This window comes from Cylas formicarius, unplaced genomic scaffold, assembly GCF_029955315.1.
Source record: "Cylas formicarius isolate icCylForm1 unplaced genomic scaffold, icCylForm1.1 PGA_scaffold_4__25_contigs__length_36172078, whole genome shotgun sequence".
Lineage (NCBI taxonomy): Eukaryota > Metazoa > Arthropoda > Insecta > Coleoptera > Brentidae > Cylas > Cylas formicarius.
The window spans coordinates 23,766,241-23,786,040 of record NW_026844334.1 but is presented as its reverse complement, the minus strand read 5'-3'; the positions used below and the strand labels follow the sequence as shown (position 1 = coordinate 23,786,040).

The 19,800-nt window shown below is 32.5% G+C and overlaps 1 protein-coding gene across 4 annotated transcripts in view; it reads right to left on the bottom strand.

Annotated features, from left to right (window-relative positions):
* The window catches only part of LOC132700393 (cadherin-87A), a 317,031-nt gene that overhangs the window by 185,577 nt on the left and 111,654 nt on the right, over positions 1-19,800 (bottom strand). For 3 of the 4 annotated variants that reach the window (XM_060667677.1, XM_060667674.1, XM_060667676.1), the window contains exon 1: positions 358-624. The exons of the other annotated variant lie outside the window; for it this stretch is intronic. The gene's annotated coding sequence lies outside the window, so the exon portion shown is untranslated. Of the gene's footprint in view, positions 1-357; positions 625-19,800 lie in introns of those variants that run through there. 4 annotated transcript variants of the gene reach the window in all.

Here is a 19,800-nt window from a genome sequence, read left to right as displayed (position 1 = left end):
TTAATCTTAGAAAATTATTTTGTAGTTATCTTGATAAGTTAAATGGAATAATTTCATTAAAAATTGTTAATACAATAGAATCGATGATTTTAAGCAATAATAACGGTTGTCGAATAAAATTTATTGCGCTGGTTATATATTCCAAATATCAAATAATTGGGAAATGAAATCAATCAGTCAATCAAGAGAACGTCATAATACCAACTGCATAACTATTACACAAACAACACAAAATCATACATTTTTGACATTTGACTCCATAAGTAAGGTGTTTTTAAAAGTTTAAATTGAAGTAGCTAAGCTAAGACGAGACTGTTTTCATACAATTTTAGAGAGTAACACTTCTATTTCACTTACGTTAATTCGACGACTCAATGTACGATCTTCTCGCACATTGAAAGTTCAAGTTTCAAGTTACAAAAATGTTGCACTCCAGTATCTCGTAAATTTTTATCTACATATTATTGATGTTACGCGTCCAGTCAGTTCCACGTAAATCGATCTTTATCTACTCCACCAAACAAATTTTCAAGTAAGAACACGACACACCGAAAAGTTCGCGTAACTTCAGTCAACTCTGTTTGAAACCGGCGCCGTTCGCCTCTATGTCAACTGTCGACAACGGAGTGGAAATCCGTACTGACAATCGACGGTAACTCCCAAACTCCCGACGAGTTGCACCGTTATAACCGACCGTGCGCTGAAATAACCAGCGGAGAAATTAGGAAAAGCTGGCCGGAGATCGGGAGTTAACTGTAAAGTTTAAAAGTTAAAGGATTTTTTTTTGCACCGGATACATACGGCGAAAAGGCGGGAAAAAGTATCACTTTAAGTGTCGTAAACGTCGAGGTGTGGGAATTTCAAAGAATCCTTTTCGTGCCAGGATATTAGCAAATTGATTAAGCCTGGCTCAGGTGACTTGTTACTTGAACTTTGTTTAGGTAACTGCATAATATAGACTTTTACGTCACAAAGGAAACCCTCCATAAGTATGTGGGTTTTCGATAAAACGCCACTTTAAAAGTTATTTGTAGCGTATTGGTTCTTGTACTCCATATAGCAGAAATATTGAATCATACTATCAATTTGCTTATGATTGATACTTTTAAATAAGTGAAACAAAAACGGAAGTCAGCACATGAATATCTGAAATGCTCATTTTTAAATAATTGCCATAACTTTTCCAAAAAAACTTCCACAGGCTATTGTAATATTATTTAAAAATCTGCTTCATTCCCCCTGCGTCGGTAGCTAATGAATTGAACTTGTTGACATTTCGCCAATCATCCTTTCGACTTCTTCAGAGCTTAACTCAAACTGCTTCATGAAGGAATCCTGATGATTTGTAAATAATTGCTGTAACGTTTTTGTAACGGAAAATTTTGTGTTCCACAGAAAATAATTCGAACCCACTATTTCATGTAAAATTTATAGCTCTATATGTAGAATGCCCTATTTATTTTTGAATCATTGAAAAGACCGTTTACATCTCTAAAAATATATCACACTTTAAACTAAAAACTCCGTTCAAAAATTATATGGTGTAATTGATTGGGGATGGCTTATGACTGGATTCGTCCCAGGCGGCCAGCGCCCAAGGTAAGTAGATTTGTTCTTTATTTTCTTGTGTAACATATAACGGTATTTTTACTAATCATGGCGAAATCACTTGATTGTCTCGCAAGCTCACTACCAAAAAGTTCCAGAAGATTAAGTACAACAAATATTACGTTTAAAAATGCTGAATGTTCCAGTAGCTACATACTCGTAGAAGTATAAAGGTGTTGTAACTACGATGTCAGTATCCCTACCCAATTTATTACCATTGGGTTTATTGCGATCATATTTATTAAAGATAAACAAGTGCGCAAATGTTTTGAAATGACCTTAAGTAATAGTAAAGGATATACAGCATGGTAGTATTCAATTTGTATTAAATTTTATGTCAGTATGATAAAAACGTGAACAGTCTACGAATAAAAGAAACAAACCATAGTTGTCAGCAATCATGAATCGATTGTTGGTTTTGATTACATTTTATAATATATATAAAAAATATATGAAATAAACTCACTTAGTGAAATTCATGAACCAGTCGCAAACATTGCAGGAAGTAAATTGCTAAACCAAACTACCTCAAAACTATTGATGTTACCGACAACAGATTAAATACAGTCGCCTATATATAATATTAAAACGTAATGTTAAGTATAAATGTTTATCTAAAGTTGTATATTATAAAACATAATTCTCTAAGAAAAAAAATGTTTTAATAATATCACAACAATGTTTTTGCCGATTTTGCTGCAGTCCTAAAGTAACCACCAAGTAATATTAATTTTTTTTTTTAAACCCATACGTTAAAGGGGACATTTTAGACCAGTAATCTGAATCTGCCATTTCTAAGCAAAATTTTAACTTTTTTTTTTGGAAACTTCTGAAGAAAGGAAATGACACAAAGATTAAGAGACCAAACAATAAGAAGGCTTTAATTGCTTCAACTTTTCTTACACGTATTTGGGGAAAATATTATTGCATTTACACTGGAAATTCAGCATTACCATAATAAAAAAATCAGTAAGCTCGGTAGCTCACATTCCATTAAGACTAAAATTGAAAGTTTGAATTACATACGTTTTATTTTTAAGCGTATTTTATTGAAAAATTAACATCTGAATAAATATTAATTAGGTTAATTGATCTGGTTTCTCACTCTAGCTGCTATCATTTCATTTTGTTTCTTGTAGGAATGTTGTTGTCTGTAACAATTAGAACACTCTCTAACAGCAAATTGAATCTCCAAATTAAAATATGTCTGGATTTTTTATGCATAACTAACTAAACTTATATTTTAAAAATTTTGTAATGTTCACTCAGAGATAAATTATAAACATTTTGTTATTATTGAAAGAGGAAATATAAATATTCAACTTCTTACTTTTCCTTCTGAGGTATAATATGGCCGAATATTGATATTTTGCAATACTTGGAAGGAACATTTCTTCTTCAAGTAGTTCAGACAATAAAGGACCCCAACAAATTCTAAAATGATGCAAATGCAATAACAAAGGGCTTTTTTACGATTTTTTTTTGCAGTTCCGTAAAAAAGAGAAAAAGCGTCGTAACACATGCCACCGGGAAAATCTGATTTTCCCTACCTTGTTTCGGTTCAACTGTAAAAGAGAAGAGGAATAAAAATGAATTTCGCAGATAGTGCCCGATGGTATCGAATTATTCCGGAACATCGGCGGCTAATTTACATTTTTATTCGGTTATACCTGGAGCTATTATTGGAAGCATCGAAAATATTGCGAACAATCTCTTTCTAAAGTACTGGATACATCCAAACGTAACGGCCATTTATACAAGATCGTACGTTTCACTATTTTTCATGTTGTGGCTACCCCGTCGCTCGCAGCTGCTGGCGTCGGAACTGTAAATAAGTCATAATTTTAAGTTTATGTTTTAGCCGATAATTCTCCGATTTCCGAACAAGGGCGTCGAGATATAAAATTTTTATGGTTCCGAGGAAATAGTTAACGAAACAAATGGCCTGCAAAATACTATACTCTAATAAAAAACTTCACTTTTATGACCACGGAATACTTTAAATTTAGTGGTAGCAACTACGTCTCTGGCCAATCGAAACTAAATGGAACTAAATTTTTTTGGGTTTGACGCAACGAAGGAGGAAAAAAAAGTTTAGCAAAATCTCACAAAATTATAATATCTGAAGGCAGAGTGCGTGATCGGGACAGCCATATTTGCGTAATTAAATTTGATTATCTGCATCTATAAACGCTGACAAAAATGAATTGTAGTGGTACCACTTAAATTTCAATACAATTTCAAATCAAAATATCAAAAAATGTTCTGTTAAAATAGCAAGGTTGCCGACATGATTTTGCATGCTTGCAAGAGGGCCAAATTAATATAAAAATAGTTATATAATTATTACAAGTGCGTATTGAATTATGTTAACGGTGCAAATAGAATCTAATACGGCTATTCAAAGCTCCTAGAAATACCATTTTTTTCAGTGAATAAGTCCTAATTTATATTTTCAGTAACAGTAAACCCTATTGCAGTAACGACTAAAGAAGTATGACCATCTTTTCAACGTTGTTTAAATGCATTGTTCAATCTTTGATATGCGGAACCGCAAGAAACAACAGTTTAAAATTTTATTAAATCGAAGTTTGACTGGTCTCAAGAATCTCTTTGTACATCATTGTGCAGAACCACGAAAACAATGGCCCAAAGAAAGCCAACACAACACTTTATTACTCCACAACTCCTGCACTTTTTTCCCATTCTTGTACACTCCCTAGAGTTTGTCGATATCTATTACCGGTCCACATCTATCCTTGGTTCACCATACTAAAAGATACCCTCAGAATTTTGAAATATTATTTACAAGAATAAGTAAACGGTCACTAGAATCAAAGTCAATGTTAATATTATTCCATTATCATACGGGTGTTAATTGAAGGAACAAATGAATAGAACTGCCGTAAGTCTCAAGACTAAGTAAGATGCATATTTATAAAATCTAGACCAAACTGATATTAGAATTGCATATTCATTTATCAATACAGCATTTTGTTTAATTTAATTTAGTTAATTTAAATGTTTTATTTCTGTTTCTAAATGTATAAAAAACTTAAATCCGAAGAAAGTCGCTGGCATAAATTTAATATTATATATAATTCCGTCAAGCATACAACGGTTTATTCAGCCACCGCAATTTTCCACAAATGCAGCAGATGCGGCTGTGCTTTAAACGAGCATCGTGTACTTTGTTTATGAGGCTATCTCGGTTTCCGTTTTTGCTACAGCACTTCTCGTTTATCGAGGACGCGCCTAAGTTCCCTTTTAAATCCTTCAAACACTTCATCCGTCACTGTTAGAGTTTACCACTTTTTACATTTATTAGAATCGCTCACGGGTTAGCACGTGTTTTTGATGTTAGCTACTCAAGTCGATGTTTGTTTTTCTTATAATTATAACCTAACGCCTTTGTTGCAACCGTCTCATGAAATTATAATCTAAATGCAAATGTATTCGTAATTAGCTTTTGATAAGCAAAGAGGCAAGCGTGTGGATTTTAGCTAGCAATGCAGAATAATTACACAGGCCTACAATGATTTTGATGTTTGAAAGCTGTGTGCGTATTTTTTTTCGAGAAAACACCATATTTTGGCTCTATCACGTCATCTTTTTATAGCACTCTATATACATATAGATATCTATGACATGAATATGTTTGTTCTATGATTTTTAAATGAATTCATTTTTATGACATTAAATGTGATTTGGCAACACTGGAAAATATTATATATCTCTGCAAAGCAACAGAGTTGGCACAGAAGCGCCAATACAGCGTTGTAAACTGCATATGCGCAGTTTGGTTGTATTGGTCGTCGTGCTACTGTGTTTGCGGCGCGTTGTCTTCATTGTTGCGTATTTCTAGTGTTCTAGAGCATATAAATATGGAAAGTAGACATCGTATGAACAATCCAAATAACTTTTTTTTCAGAGAAACTTCCACAGGCTACTGTAATGCTTTTTACAAAACTTCTGAATTCCTCCTGCATCGGTTTTTGCTTAGTCGAAATTGCTGACGTTTCGCCAATCATCCTGTAGGTTTCTTCAGAGCTTGACTGAAACTGTTATATCTGTGGTAACTATGTCGTGTAAAGCAAAGGCAAACTACAACTTCTTTAATTGAACTGAGGTGGCTTTTTCTTGATGAAAATTCATTTATCAAAATAAATAAGAACTAAAAGTTCAGATTTTCACGAAATTATATATTTTGACATGACAATTGTATCTACAACACCGTGTCTTTATTATAAAATGTAATATTAACAAACTACCTGCTACTATATATACTGAAAAATGACCATAAAACGTTAATTAATGTTGTTGTGAGAATTTAAATTCAATAATGGAGAGGTATTTAAATCTAACTGATCATTAAGCAATACATTTGAATGTCTCATTTTAATCTCGATTGCTTCAAGTAAATTTAACCTTCTACTTTTTGTGGCTGTATGTAAAATATCAAAATTGTAAAAAATGTGTTTTTCTGTGTTGAAGTGTGTAGCATAATTAGAATCCAGACTATTGTTTCTAAACGCTCTTTTATGTTCGTTAATGCGTTTCCCGAAGGATCTACCTGTTTGTCCAATATAAATTTTAGGACAATATCCGCATTTCAACCTGTAGACATCTGATTTTTGAGATTTTGGACATTTCGTTTTATTGTTTTAAACTACATTAACTCATTCGTATAAAATTCACTATCGAGATTGATCAGGATAACTCTATTAATTTTTTAGACTTAACTATCACAAAGGCGCAACACAAATTAGATTTTTCAATATATCATAAACCTTCACACTTATACACACAAAATGGCTGCATTATACACAGACTTCTTAATACGCCACTCTCAACAGAAAATTACAACAAAGAACTTAACATTAAACAATTTGCACTGAACAACGGCAACATTATAGATAAAATTATAAATAAAAAACAAATCCAGACAACAGTATCCGAAACCTAATACAGAACACGAACAATTTAAAACAATTACATACATAGGAGAACCTAGTGAAAAAGTTTAAATACATTTGTCAAAATGTGGTTTAAAAATAGCTTTCAGAACTAACAACACAATAGGAACATATTTGAAAAACAATAAAACGAAATGTTCAAAATCTCAAAAATCAGGTGTCTACAGGTAGAAATGCGGATCTTGACCTAAAATTTATATTGGACAAACAGGTACATCCTTCAAGAAACGCATTAACGAACATAAAAGAGCGTTTAGAAACAATAGTCTGGATTCTAATTATGCTACACACTTAAACACAGAAAAACACATTTTTGACGACAATTAAGATATTTTACATACAGCCGCAAAAAGTAGAAAATTAAATTTATTGGAAGCAATGGAGATTAACAAAATGAGACATCCAAATGTCAACGATCAATTCGATTTAAATATTCATTGCACTTAAATTCTCACAACAACATTAATTAATCTTTTACTGTAATTTTTCGGTAGATATAGTAGCACGTAGTTTGTAAATGTTACATTTGATAAAGACACGGTGTTGTCGAAACAATTGTTGTGTTATTTTGGTGTAAAAATAGGCGACCAGGACAAGTCCTGGGATCTTTATACTGTTTGTTCTGTTTACGTTGAAGCATTATCCAAGTGACAAAAAGGTAGGAAGGAATGCTTAAGCTTTGGTGATATTATGGTATGGCGAGAACCTAGGTATCACAGTGATAATTGTTATTTTTATTCGTGTAATGTCCAAGGATTCGACAGAAAAAATAAGAAACAAATTGTGTATCCCAATCTTAACTCTACATGTATCTAGGGCCCGAAAAAGAGTAGAAAACGTCATATCGTGAGAATCAGAGGAATCTAATTCCGTCCCAGATGACTCAGATTTCACACCAGATGTCAGAGAGACCGACGTGTTTGACCAGAGCGAATTAAATGATTTAATTAGAGATTTACACCTTCCAAAGGATGCATCCGGCATCTGGCGTCACATTAGGATTTTTCCGGGATCGCGAAAAAGAGTTATGTCAATTTTTTACTCAGGAAGGACCGCTAGTGTAGTTCAACAATATTCCTGACTTGTTTAATTAGGATTAATTAATAAATTATCTTAGAAATATCTTTTTTTTCCTTTATTATATGCAAATAAAAGCCTTACGTAATGCATAGAATTTTTGAAGTTAGACTACCAAAATTACATAAAATCAGTTTTCAAAATAAAAACATCTGTCAAAAAGTTTAATTTTGTAGACCTGTGTTATTTTTGAGCCCTTGACTTTGACTTTTGACTAAATCTTTACAACTTTTAATGTTTGGCCAATTTATTTAGCAGTAGCAAGTTTTCTTGCAAAAAGTTAAACATCTCATACACTATAGCAAATTGTGTTACTAATATATCCGTGACTTTCTAAAATGATTATTATAAGCATTTTAAAAGGTATTAATAATTTTTTTATAAATATAATTTTATAAATATAATAAATATAATAAATTTTCAGAAAGATCCTATGTCTCGTTTTCCACAAAAATAAAATCAGCCATCGAGCTTGTCATCCATTGCGAACCGCAATATACCCAATATGAAGATGCAAGAGACAATATTTCAAAATTATTCATATTTTCATAGATATTTTTGCACACAAAAATAATCACTTACTCTACTGTCCAGTTTATCAGAGTTCAAATGTTAGTGGCAAATGTAGTAAGAATTCAAAGTTTGGCAACTTAAGTAACTCTAATTCGAATGCTGCAGCGGTATGTTTTATGGTTAATTACATATCTGACAGTTTCAAGGAATATCGACACACTGGCTTATTCTAGATTTTTACATAAAAAAAATTAGATGGAGTTTCTGATTTGTAAACTTAATCTAATTAATCGTCAGTGGAATATCTATTGTACTACCTTTACTTAATTGGGTGGTGTTTCAGTTATTGTTACTGCCACTAATTCTATCCTTAAAAAGCTTCTTGCTGGGATTGATGAAGAAAATATCGAATCGTATATATTTGTAATTCTAATATAATGCATAGTGCAATGTAATATGTACTGTTAAAATTGTTTTCAAATTTTATTTTGATATCTGTAGCAATTTCTAAAATATGTACTAAGTTTTCGTGAATCCGTTTTTTTTTGTGTAGGACTATTAAAAGCAAAATAAAAATATTCGAAAAATATCCACAGCAGTACAAAGTAAAATGTTTTCCACCGCCTCGCCTGCATTCTACTTGAAAATTTGCATAAAGTAAGACCCTTAACACCATTAATGATGTATTTTCAGTGTAATGCCCTATATAACAGAATATCCGCATTATTTCAAACTTCCGGTGAAGTTGTAACTGTCACGCGAACTGCTATGGCCTGAGAGTGGACGGTAAGTTTTGCGAATAGTTCTAAATTGCGCTTTGGAGCTCTGTTCATAGGCACTAAATACTTTAAGCAATAAGTTGACCCCTTCATTTGTCCTTATTCCAGATTACAGCTTTGAATATTGTAATCATAGTTAAAGTGAAATTTCGAATAATGATTACTCCAGAGCTATTCGCAAAATTTACAGTACACTTGAAGACATTTTTAATCAAAAGCGATCACAGCGTGCAATTATGATTCATGCATTCACGCAATGGTTGCTGTGTCCATATGCCCAGTATGGACAAAAGTAATCTAAGCTGTTATGCAGGTAATTTTTTAACTCTAAAACATATTGAATTTTCTTTGCATGTGAGTTATAATTTTGGGATTTTTTAAAAAATTGTGTTTTTTTTAAATACATATTGAATATTTCTAATAATAATAGCTAAATATTTTTCAAACACTCGTAAAACTTTTTCATAAAAATCGCTATCTTTTTCTCTAATTTATTAAGATATTTCAAGAAAGACATAGTTGAGGCTCTATCCACCGACACTGAATTGCTCTTAAGTGTGTACCTAATAGTTAAAATTCAATAATTTAAAAAAAAATGATTAATTATGTTAAATATCTTTTGTATAGATTTATTGTTAGGTTTAAATTAAATAAAATACATAATTGATTTAATTTTTACTAATTGTAATGCTGGGTGGCCCAATAATATATAATATCATTTTCCGATTTAAATCGGAGGTTCATTTAAAAATCTGTATATACGAAAAAATTACAAAATTACAAGATTGCAGAAAAGATAAAGTTTAATAATCAGGCAATACGGTTTAGCAAGGAACAAAGATCTTGTTTCCTTCGAAATTTGCAGACATATCACTAACCGTTCCATTGAAAAGCAATATATTTTTAAATGCAAATTTGACAAGTGCCTTTAGAGAATGCAAACCTACAGATTTCTAGGGATTACCCCCGCAATCGGCCAAATCGAATGGGAAAATTCATTCTCTCCCCATTCTCCTTTTTATTGTAGTTTCGGCAAGCACTTTAACTGATTCATTCGGGCACTAGTAGAACATATGGTACATTTTAATATATGATATCGTCAAAATACACAACCATATTATACTCATTGACCTAATTAAGTATATTTTATCTTGTTGGTAACAGACTAATTTAATACTAAGAAAACATACCTACAAATTTCTTTCTGTGGACTTTGCCATTATTATATTAATACTAAACAAATTTTAAATCTAAACAATTTAAAATGTGAATTTTCCAAAAGAACTTTATCGTTCAAAACCACAATGAAGCGCTTTAGAGGGATGTTCAGAAGGCAGAGTTGCCAAGGTTTGCATTAAAAAATATCTTGTCTAAATTTATTCGAAAACGATAAACGTGTCAAAGTAATCCCTCCAGCTTTAAATTTAGAACTTTCCTGGGGTAACTATTCAAAATTAAAAAATTACGATTAGTGTAAATCCAATCAACATAGAAACAATTACACCACTTGCGTTATTATATTTATATCGCATGTCCTGGTATATGTCAAATGTCAGAAACGTCAATGAACAAACTTTTGTATTTACTTTCATACGCAAAAGTTGGAAGTTAAATGTTATAAGTTCCACACAAACCTCCTTGACTTGGCATTTCTTAGCATTCAGCTCGATGATTATATAATTTCTCCCTATACATCTATATGAATATTTTTCATATTTGTGTTTCTGCTTTCAACTTGTCAAAACTTAACAATTTTTTCTGCAGAAAATTTTTACACGCTCATCTCCATGGTATGGAGCTCCAAATCTCCGCGAATATTTTTTCTAATAAAATTTCTAATAGAATCTTAAGATTATTTTAGTTATAATTTTTGTATTTTATTTTATTTAGAATGGCAGAGGCTAATATCTGGAAAATGTTTGGGATAAATGGATTTTTTTTCCTAAAATTAAATGGTAGGTGCCACAAACTATAAGATACTGATGATTTATAGGGATATATTTGTTAGCGTTTTCATATTTAATAAATATGACATGATATTACATTAAATATTTCAAAATTCATAAAATTTTCACATTTCTGTCTATTTCGCGTAAAAGACATGATCAATTTGGTTCGTTTCTGTTTATTGGAACACATGTGATGAAAACATTTATAAATTACTCACAAAAAAAGTAAACTTTGTTACCTTTGCTAGCTTCTCGCTATACAAGGCGTGGAATAACCTTTAAAAGACACTGACGTAAAAAAAAAATCAATGACTTTAAATTGGTTTGAATAGTTGATGCACCTCGCTCATTTTAATTGACTACAGCTAGTTAGCGTATTTTTAGTCAACTATCTTGCCAGAGAAATCATATAGTTAGAAAACTTAAATAAGATAGGGATTGATTTGGGAAACGTAGTTTTGGTTAGTTAGTAGTTTGTCACAAACCTCAAAACCACGAAACCTCGCGGTAACATTTGCTTCGTCTTGTAACGTCCAAGGTATGGTAAAGCTATACACTTGGCAACATCGATTTCGGTGGAGATAAACTGCACGCTTGGAGTAGTCTTTCAGGCAACCCCTTTTAACCTTCTTTTTGCCCTCGCTCTATTGTGGCAACATTTTTCGCTGTGAAAGTTCCGTTCCATAAAATTTTTGTAACTTTATGCCCGGTCGCTTATCGGAAATGGAATAGATCTAAAAGACGTTAAAGTTTATTCAGATATCGAAAAAACTATAAAGCATAACATATGCGGACTGTGGGATAATTTGATCCCCGTGACGATAAAAGACTTGATGTATAGTATTTCAGGTATTAAAATGTGCCAGTTGCTATTGTTCACAACAGAAATTACAGGGCGTACAATTTTCGAAGTTTTGACAGGGTACATGGATTATCCACAGAAGTAGAAATTTCTAATTTCGCAATTCTGGAAAATTTTTCAAGAAATAAAACATTCCAATGCCGATTGTACACGGTGACTAATGAAGAAGGTCAAAAAGTAAGTAATTGTCGTAAATCCTTGGAGTGGAAAAAATTATCAATAAAGAAACACATCTTATTCAATACAATTCTAAATTTTCTGTGACTGTCGCCAACATGCTTATTCTAATCTCAGCTACTGAAACGCTACAAGCGACATTTTAAATATAATATAGGTACTTAAATAGTACATTTATATATGCCTAACGCAAAAGAATTTGGAATTTAATATCAGTTTACTGAAAATATTCCCGAAGAGGCGATGTTATTTCTTTCTTTCTTTTCTTTATTTCTTTTACAAATATTCGCGACTATCCATTTTGTAATAAAAATAATAACGTTGCATTACATTTTTTGTGAAAATAAATGTTATTTGCAGAAATGTAGCAAAACACTCCATTCGGTGCTCCTCAGTACTGGTCAGCATGTCAAGTGGAAGAAACATGAGATATTCATTAATCAGGCGATGGGCATTTTAATCGTTAAGAGTATATTATGCAACCAGTACGGTAAACGGCATTTGACTCACGAGTTTATTTGACACGAGCGGAGCGAGTGTTTAATAAATAAGTGACTTAAAAAGTTTACCGAACGTGTTGCATACTATACCTTTTCTACAACCGTTAGTTTTGGGGTACCTTTTCGCAAAATAACACGAATATATTCACTCACATGAAGGTCATATTTGACAAACGTCAAAATTCAAGACATGGGAAATATCTCCGAAAACATTCGATTGCTTCCAAAACCGTGCGGTAAAATCCCGGAAATGTCCGAAGTGGCTCAGATCCGTGGAAAACTAACGATCTAACGTGCTTCCCGCGTGAACGCAGAGAATCTATTGTGACTCTGTCCTTAGCAATAGAACGTTATCCAAACTCGTCTCTCTGACCAGTCTTCACAACTTCAATTGTGGCTCCTTGGTATGTAAAACGCACTCTCAATAGGCCTTCACACTGACATAATATGAGTACGATTCTCGGCAGAATATGCATTCAATGTTTTTTTCTACTCCCATTAAGCTTAGACGTCAATTAAGAAGGCAGTGGCCCGTCAATAGACCTACCATTATCCTTACGGCCTTTCTTTTGTGGTTTAGCAGGTCTTCTGTAAATTTGGCCGATGGGCTGCACGACCTACTTCGTCGGCGCTTTCGTTACCTTTGTGGCATTCGTACTCTGGTCACGCTCTTCTGAGTTGCCATATGGTTTTAATACCTTATGCCAATCCAGAACTAACAGATGTTATTTTGCTGGATTGCAAAGCTTTTATTGTCACTTGACTGGCAGCATAGACCGCAATTGTTTTATTACGAATGTCTTTCATATCTAGGTCACTATTAACAACTGTATCATAGGCAATGTATGCTATGAATCAAAATCCTTAATACCTGACCCAGTGCTACCCCCACTATGTTACAAAAAAATGTCTCTGTACTCCTCACCACTAGGTTAAATAATTAAATTTTTGTTTAAATTGCTTATTTAATTAATAACAAAAAACAATACAAAATGAAAAATGACTTTGAAATGAAAGTTTTTAATGAATTAGACGTACATGTAATGTATAATGTAAATGTTTCTAATGCTCGTATAGCGTAGCTGCTTGTGAATTCTTGAAAAATTATTCTGGTTCGGAAAAGCACTTATAGGCAAGATTTGCTACAAAAGCCAATTGATTGCAAGGAGACAGTATGTAAGACTGATAATAAAACGATCGTATTTTAGTTTGCCCCGGAACAATTTTTCAGGCCGTTCAATAAACCCGAACACTTGCAACAATTTATTTTGTCATGTTGTTTTCCTTGAGCGAGAAAATCCTCAATTTCCACTCGGATAATTTTATAGCTGTCCGACTACGGAGGAAATGCACTGACACAAAGGTGTTATTGCCGAGCTTAGAATTGGGTCATAGCATTATTATTTTATACACTTAGCGCTCAAACACACGAAGAACGCGAAAAGTATTCTGCACCGATTAATTTGTCTTTTTAAATAACTTTGGTTCGGTGAAAACATACAAAACATTGTCTATATGTTTTAAGTTATAAAATATTTGATTCCGGTGTCATAGAAGCGCTGATTTACATAAAATACGAACAGTAGTACTTAAGCATGAATAACCAACATCACAAGAATTTCATAGTAAACTGTATATAAATAAAGTTTTGAGTTAAAGTTTATTACATTCAAAAACCGAGGTCATATTAAAATATTTATTGCTCTAAATATTCTTATCAATGACGTTTAAATATATATAGCGCTATCTTTCCTCAACAAACTAGGTTGGTTCACTTGATTAAATATTTTTGCATACCTATATTCTTTAAACAAAAGAGCTTATTTTATTTTAATAGTTAAAAATATATATCCACCTAATTAGCCTATTCACAAAGACAGCTTGGGACTATGGTAGGAAGAAATCTCCTGATTTTGCACCCTATGAAATTTATTAGAAATTTTTTTCATATCATATTAATTTAAAATTAAACAATTGCACTGAAATGGAATAAAAGCATATTCTTTCAGTCACAAAACTTCTGGATTCCTCTTGCCTTGGTTGTTGTTGATTCGAACTTGCCCAACAAAAGCCGACGCAGGAGGAATTCAGAAATTTTGTAAATAGTATTACATTAGCCTGTGGAAGTCTCTTTGAAAAATTATTAAAAATACTTACACATATTTTTATTTATACAAAAATGAAAACCTTCATACCCTTATATAATACTCGCATACAGGGTTTTTCACTTAAAACTCCGCACGCCAATAAGTCCAAAACGAAAAGAAATATTTAATTTATGTAAAAAGTAGTCAAAGTGTGGGGTCAAGTAGATATTTCCTAAAGTTTAAAAAATTCGACGCCTGCGTTGGGCGTCGCGACGCGTCGAAAAATTATTCGATTGCAGAGACTTTGGAAATACGCGCATACAAAAGTACATATTATTTAAAAACTTTTTTGTTATTTACTCAAACTTATTTACTTTACCCGTTTCTAAGTTATACCGATTTAAAGTAAACATTTCTTGATTAATAAAAAATGCGATTAACGCTTATTTTTACAAGTATGCCATGAATGTTAGTTACTATGACAACCATTGTTATCGCAGTTGTTTTAAGTGCAATTACAAACGTAAGTTGTTATTGCTGTATCAAAAAATTGTCACATTTTGTCACAAGAAATATCCAAATTTGTTCGGTTTAAAAAAAACTAAGAATTATTATGTGAAAATGGTGCAATTTAGCAATGAGGAAAAAGTAGACATGTTACTGGTGTTTGGAGAATGCAGATGCAATTGTAGAGAAGCAAAAAGAGTTTACGCACGGCGTTATCCGCATAGCAGAGTCCCCGATGCAAAAACCTTTTCAAGTTTATGTAAAAACTTAAGAGAATATGGCAGCTTCATAAAACCTAAAAGAGATAGGAACAGGACGGCTACAAATGATGAAAATACTGCTGCTGTAATTCAGCAGGTTGATAATAACCCCAAGATATCCCTATCAGAGATAAAAGAAAATATCGGTGTTACCATAAGTTCTTCGTGGAGAATTCTACATAGAAACTCTTTTCACCCGTACAAAAGTAAACTAGTTCATAAACTAGAACCAGGCGATTATGCTAGAAGAATGGATTTGTATAGCCAAGATGCAAATTTTCTCTCGAAAATTTTATGGAGCGACGAAAGTCGATTTCAAAATAATGGAATCGTTAATAGACACAACTGTCGTTTTTGGTCCGAAAACCATCCTCGTTGGATTACAGAAAGAGGTAACCAACGAATTTTTAGTATCAATGTTTGGTGCGGCATATTAAATGGATTCCTTATTGGACCTTACTTTTACGAAGGAACTTTAAATGCAGATCGCTATTTAAGATTTCTTCAAACTACACTTCCGGAACTATTAGAAGTGCCTCTTGACACTAAAATGAATATGTGGCTACAGCAGGATGGAGCGCCTGCACATAATGCCCAAATAGTAACGAGGTATTTGAACCGAGAATATCCCAATAGATGGTTTGGTACTAATGGACCGGTAAGGTGGCCGGCGACGTCCCCGGACATTACACCACCAGATTATTTTCTTTGGGGCTACCTAAAAAACGTTATCTATGAAGAACCTATCGAAGATATGACTGATCTCATTAACAAAATTAGTGCAGCGTGTGCCGCTATCACAAGAAGGACTCTCCTACAAGTGACCCAAGCTCATCTGTTAAAAGTTTTTGATAGTTGTGTTCGAGCAGATGGACATAATTTTGAACAAAATTTTTGAAATGTCTTATTATGTAGTTAATTGCAATAATAATATTGGTTATTAACTTGTAGGTATTTTACTGTTTTTTCATTTATTTATCATGTTATCAGAACTAAATCGATAAAAAATAATAAATAAAATAATAATAATAATAAATAAAATCATACTAAAATCTATTGTTTGTAATTGCACTTAAAACAACTGCGATAACAATGGTTGCCATAGTAACTAACATTCATGGCATACTTGTAAAAATAAGCGTTAATCACATTTTTTATTAATCAAGAAATGTTTAATTTAAATCGGTATAACTTAGAAACGGGTAAAGTAAATAAGTTTGAGTAAATAACAAAAAAGTTTTTAAATAATATGTACTTTTGTATGCGCGTATTTCCAAAGTCTCTGCAATCGAATAATTTTTCGACGCGTCGCGACGCCCAGCTCTTTGCAGGCGTCGAATTTTTTAAACTTTAGGAAATATCTACTTCACATAAATTAAATATTTCTTTTCGTTTTGGAGTTATTGGCGTGCGGAGTTTTAAGTGAAAAACCCTGTATATAGTAGTCAAAATTTGAAAAGCATTAGAGCAGTTGCTGTGGCTTATTATTTCGGGACCGAGGTTCTAATATTCATTTTAACCTGTTTGGATGAGTGTAAGTTATTAATCATGATCCATTCTTAAATTTGAATTACTTTTCAAGTTCAGGATAAACATGGATGGAAAAAGAGAAGTAGTCGAAAATTTTGTCGTTCACATAAGGAGCAACTGAGATTTTTGGCAAAGGCACATGAATAATGGTTTTGACACAGACACAAAAATTATAATAAAATTATAAAATTTATGTTTTTTTTTCAAATTTCAATTTTAATTCAAAACCTTTTCAAATTCTCAGGATTTCATACATTATAAAAGATTTTCATCTTTTAGCTAAGTTAGGTGCAGGTTCAAGGCATTGGGAAACTATTAAATGAGTTCTTCGAAAGTATGTTAATTGCATTGAAGAAGTGCTAATATGTAATATATAATATAGCGATACCTATGGGTTTCCGGATTATAAAACGTTCGTTTTGTATTATGATTGTTCTTACCTTCGGAGCTTCATCGAAAGAAGATTGAAGATAGTAGAATAAATATTATACAAAAGTAGCCAGAAAACTCACTTTTAAATTACTGTCTGGTTCTATTTTCACTTCATTTATGGAGATTTCTTAAAACTGATTGCACATTGCCATACCAACTTTTTCTAGATTTGTCATCAATTTATTCTTTTAAATACAGATCTGGTTCTTCATTATCATTACAAAAACACGCAAAGGACGATTGTTCTAAAGGTGGTCAAAGAAAACAAAACATCCCAAATATGCATGGCCGTGTTTAAGAATTGGTGATGGTTTTTCGGAAACGAAATGTCGTAGCTATAAAATAATGAAATTTTCGATCAAATATTATTAATATAATAAACACCATGTGTTTCAGAAATCAATAAAAATTTGGAAACGGTGATAAGCTTGACAATTTTTTTTCTTATTAACCAATTATTCTCCTTGAAACAATTAAAATTAATCGTTATCAATCTAAGATTCTCACGGTTCAATTGGAACGCAGGTTTACATTTTTTTAACATTCATGCCAAGTTCACCATGAAGAGACCTTAGCCGGTTGGTGTGGGGATATAAAATTAATTGAAGTGAAAATCTCCAACTTAAAAAATTCTGATAATATCTCCCTCATGGCGACAACAGAGGGAGAAATAATATAACTTTTCAGAAGAATAGAACACGAGATATATAAAATAATGACAGTGAATATAACACCTAGGTTCTACTAGAAATTCGAAAATGTATTGCTATATATCTTTGAACTCACGAAAATCGACGCTTTTGAAATGTAGTGATGGAAGCAAATGCTGAGCTAAAGATGTAAACAACATCGATATGTCTGCAGTTTTTCGTGACTCGTAGATAATACAGAGGGGCTAGTCGTCTCCGGAAACATTCCTGGAAAGAGAGCAAGAAGCAGAACGACAATCAAGTGGACTGGATTAAATGAACGAAGAAAAATATAAAGCATATCTAATATATAACTCCAATTGGTAACACTTACAAAAAAACTGACTCTAGACTGAAATCACAGTAAAAAACAATAACAGTTTTCGGTTTCCGGTGTGGTTGTAAGTGAAACATTTTTTAAATACGCTCGTATATTAAAAACCAACAAAAATTTGAATCGGAATTGTGTCAAAGAGTAGTCCACAAATGAGCAAACGCTCTGCCCCTCAAAGAAGTTCAAAAATTGAACACCACATTCCGACAGAGCGATAATCAAAATTCGTCGCTCAAAAATCGTCGGTTGCGCCGTTGCCTGCACGATATCCGAGTTTTCCGGTAAATTTGTCCCGGGAAAAACAACCGCGAAAAAATCGAACGCGACGGAATTTCCAAGTCAAATACGAATCGTTTTAAATTTCGCCCCTGTTTCGCGCACATGCACCCGGTGCAACATTCATCCGAACTATAATTTAACTAAACACGTGTTTCAAGTGCGAGCAGGATCTTATATAAATTTCCCTATATCTTTCCTCGTTCCTCTCGCGTCAGTCTCGGTCGTGTATTTTATCGAACCGGTTCTGATTTCGGATTCCCAGCAGAGCGGTATCGCACTCTACCCCAAGAGTTAAAGTTAGAAACGACAGGGGAAAATGCGAGGAAATCTGCTCAGGGTTATTTACTTTTATTCGGTGTTGTCTGGGAAAATAGCGTTAGTTCAAGAGCCACTGGACAAAAAATAACCGGACTTCAAAAGTGAGAGATCAAAGTAAAACAATACACTACTGGCTTGTCGTTCGCGTTTGCTGACACTCCTCCAAGTTTAATGGCGGGATGAATAGCGAATAAAACGCTCCAACGTATAGTCACCGTCAATTTCAGCTCTATTTTTGTTTAGTTCTACTTTGCATTCAACATCAATAAACGAATCTGTCTAAACCTATACAGAAAAAATGCTTTGACATAGTGTATAATATACGGCGTCCACTAAATGATCAATAACGTTTAATATATATTGGTACTATTGGCGTTATGGACGCTACTGAACTTGTAATTTTAATCTGTTAGGACTAAATTAGCCTCTTAATACACGACATAACATTGCCAAATTTTAACAGAATCGAGTAAATATTTGTAGAAATATTAATATATATTTTTTTAAATTTAGTATCACGTATCTTGAAAAATCTGCAATTTCAGACCCGCATTTACAAAAACTTTTTTCATATTTTTTAACAAGGCAACGATACGGCCTCTAAAATATATCAATCTATTTTCTGAAACACCTTGTTTTCAAAGATAGTCAAAGAATAGTATATTTTTATTAAAACAAATACTAGAGGCTCTAATTTAAATTAAATTAAAGTCTGACAGAAACAATTAGGACAAAAAAAAAACGCATTTTGTTCATTACTTATAATATTGGTTGAATGTTTGTATTTTTAAATGAAGTATAGCTGTAATTGTATTTTTTATTGCTCATTAAACTTGTTTATACTGACTGATTAGAAGAATAACTTAGTTCATTTCATTTTATCTAAAATCGCCATAACGTAAATTTTAATACCTACTTACAAA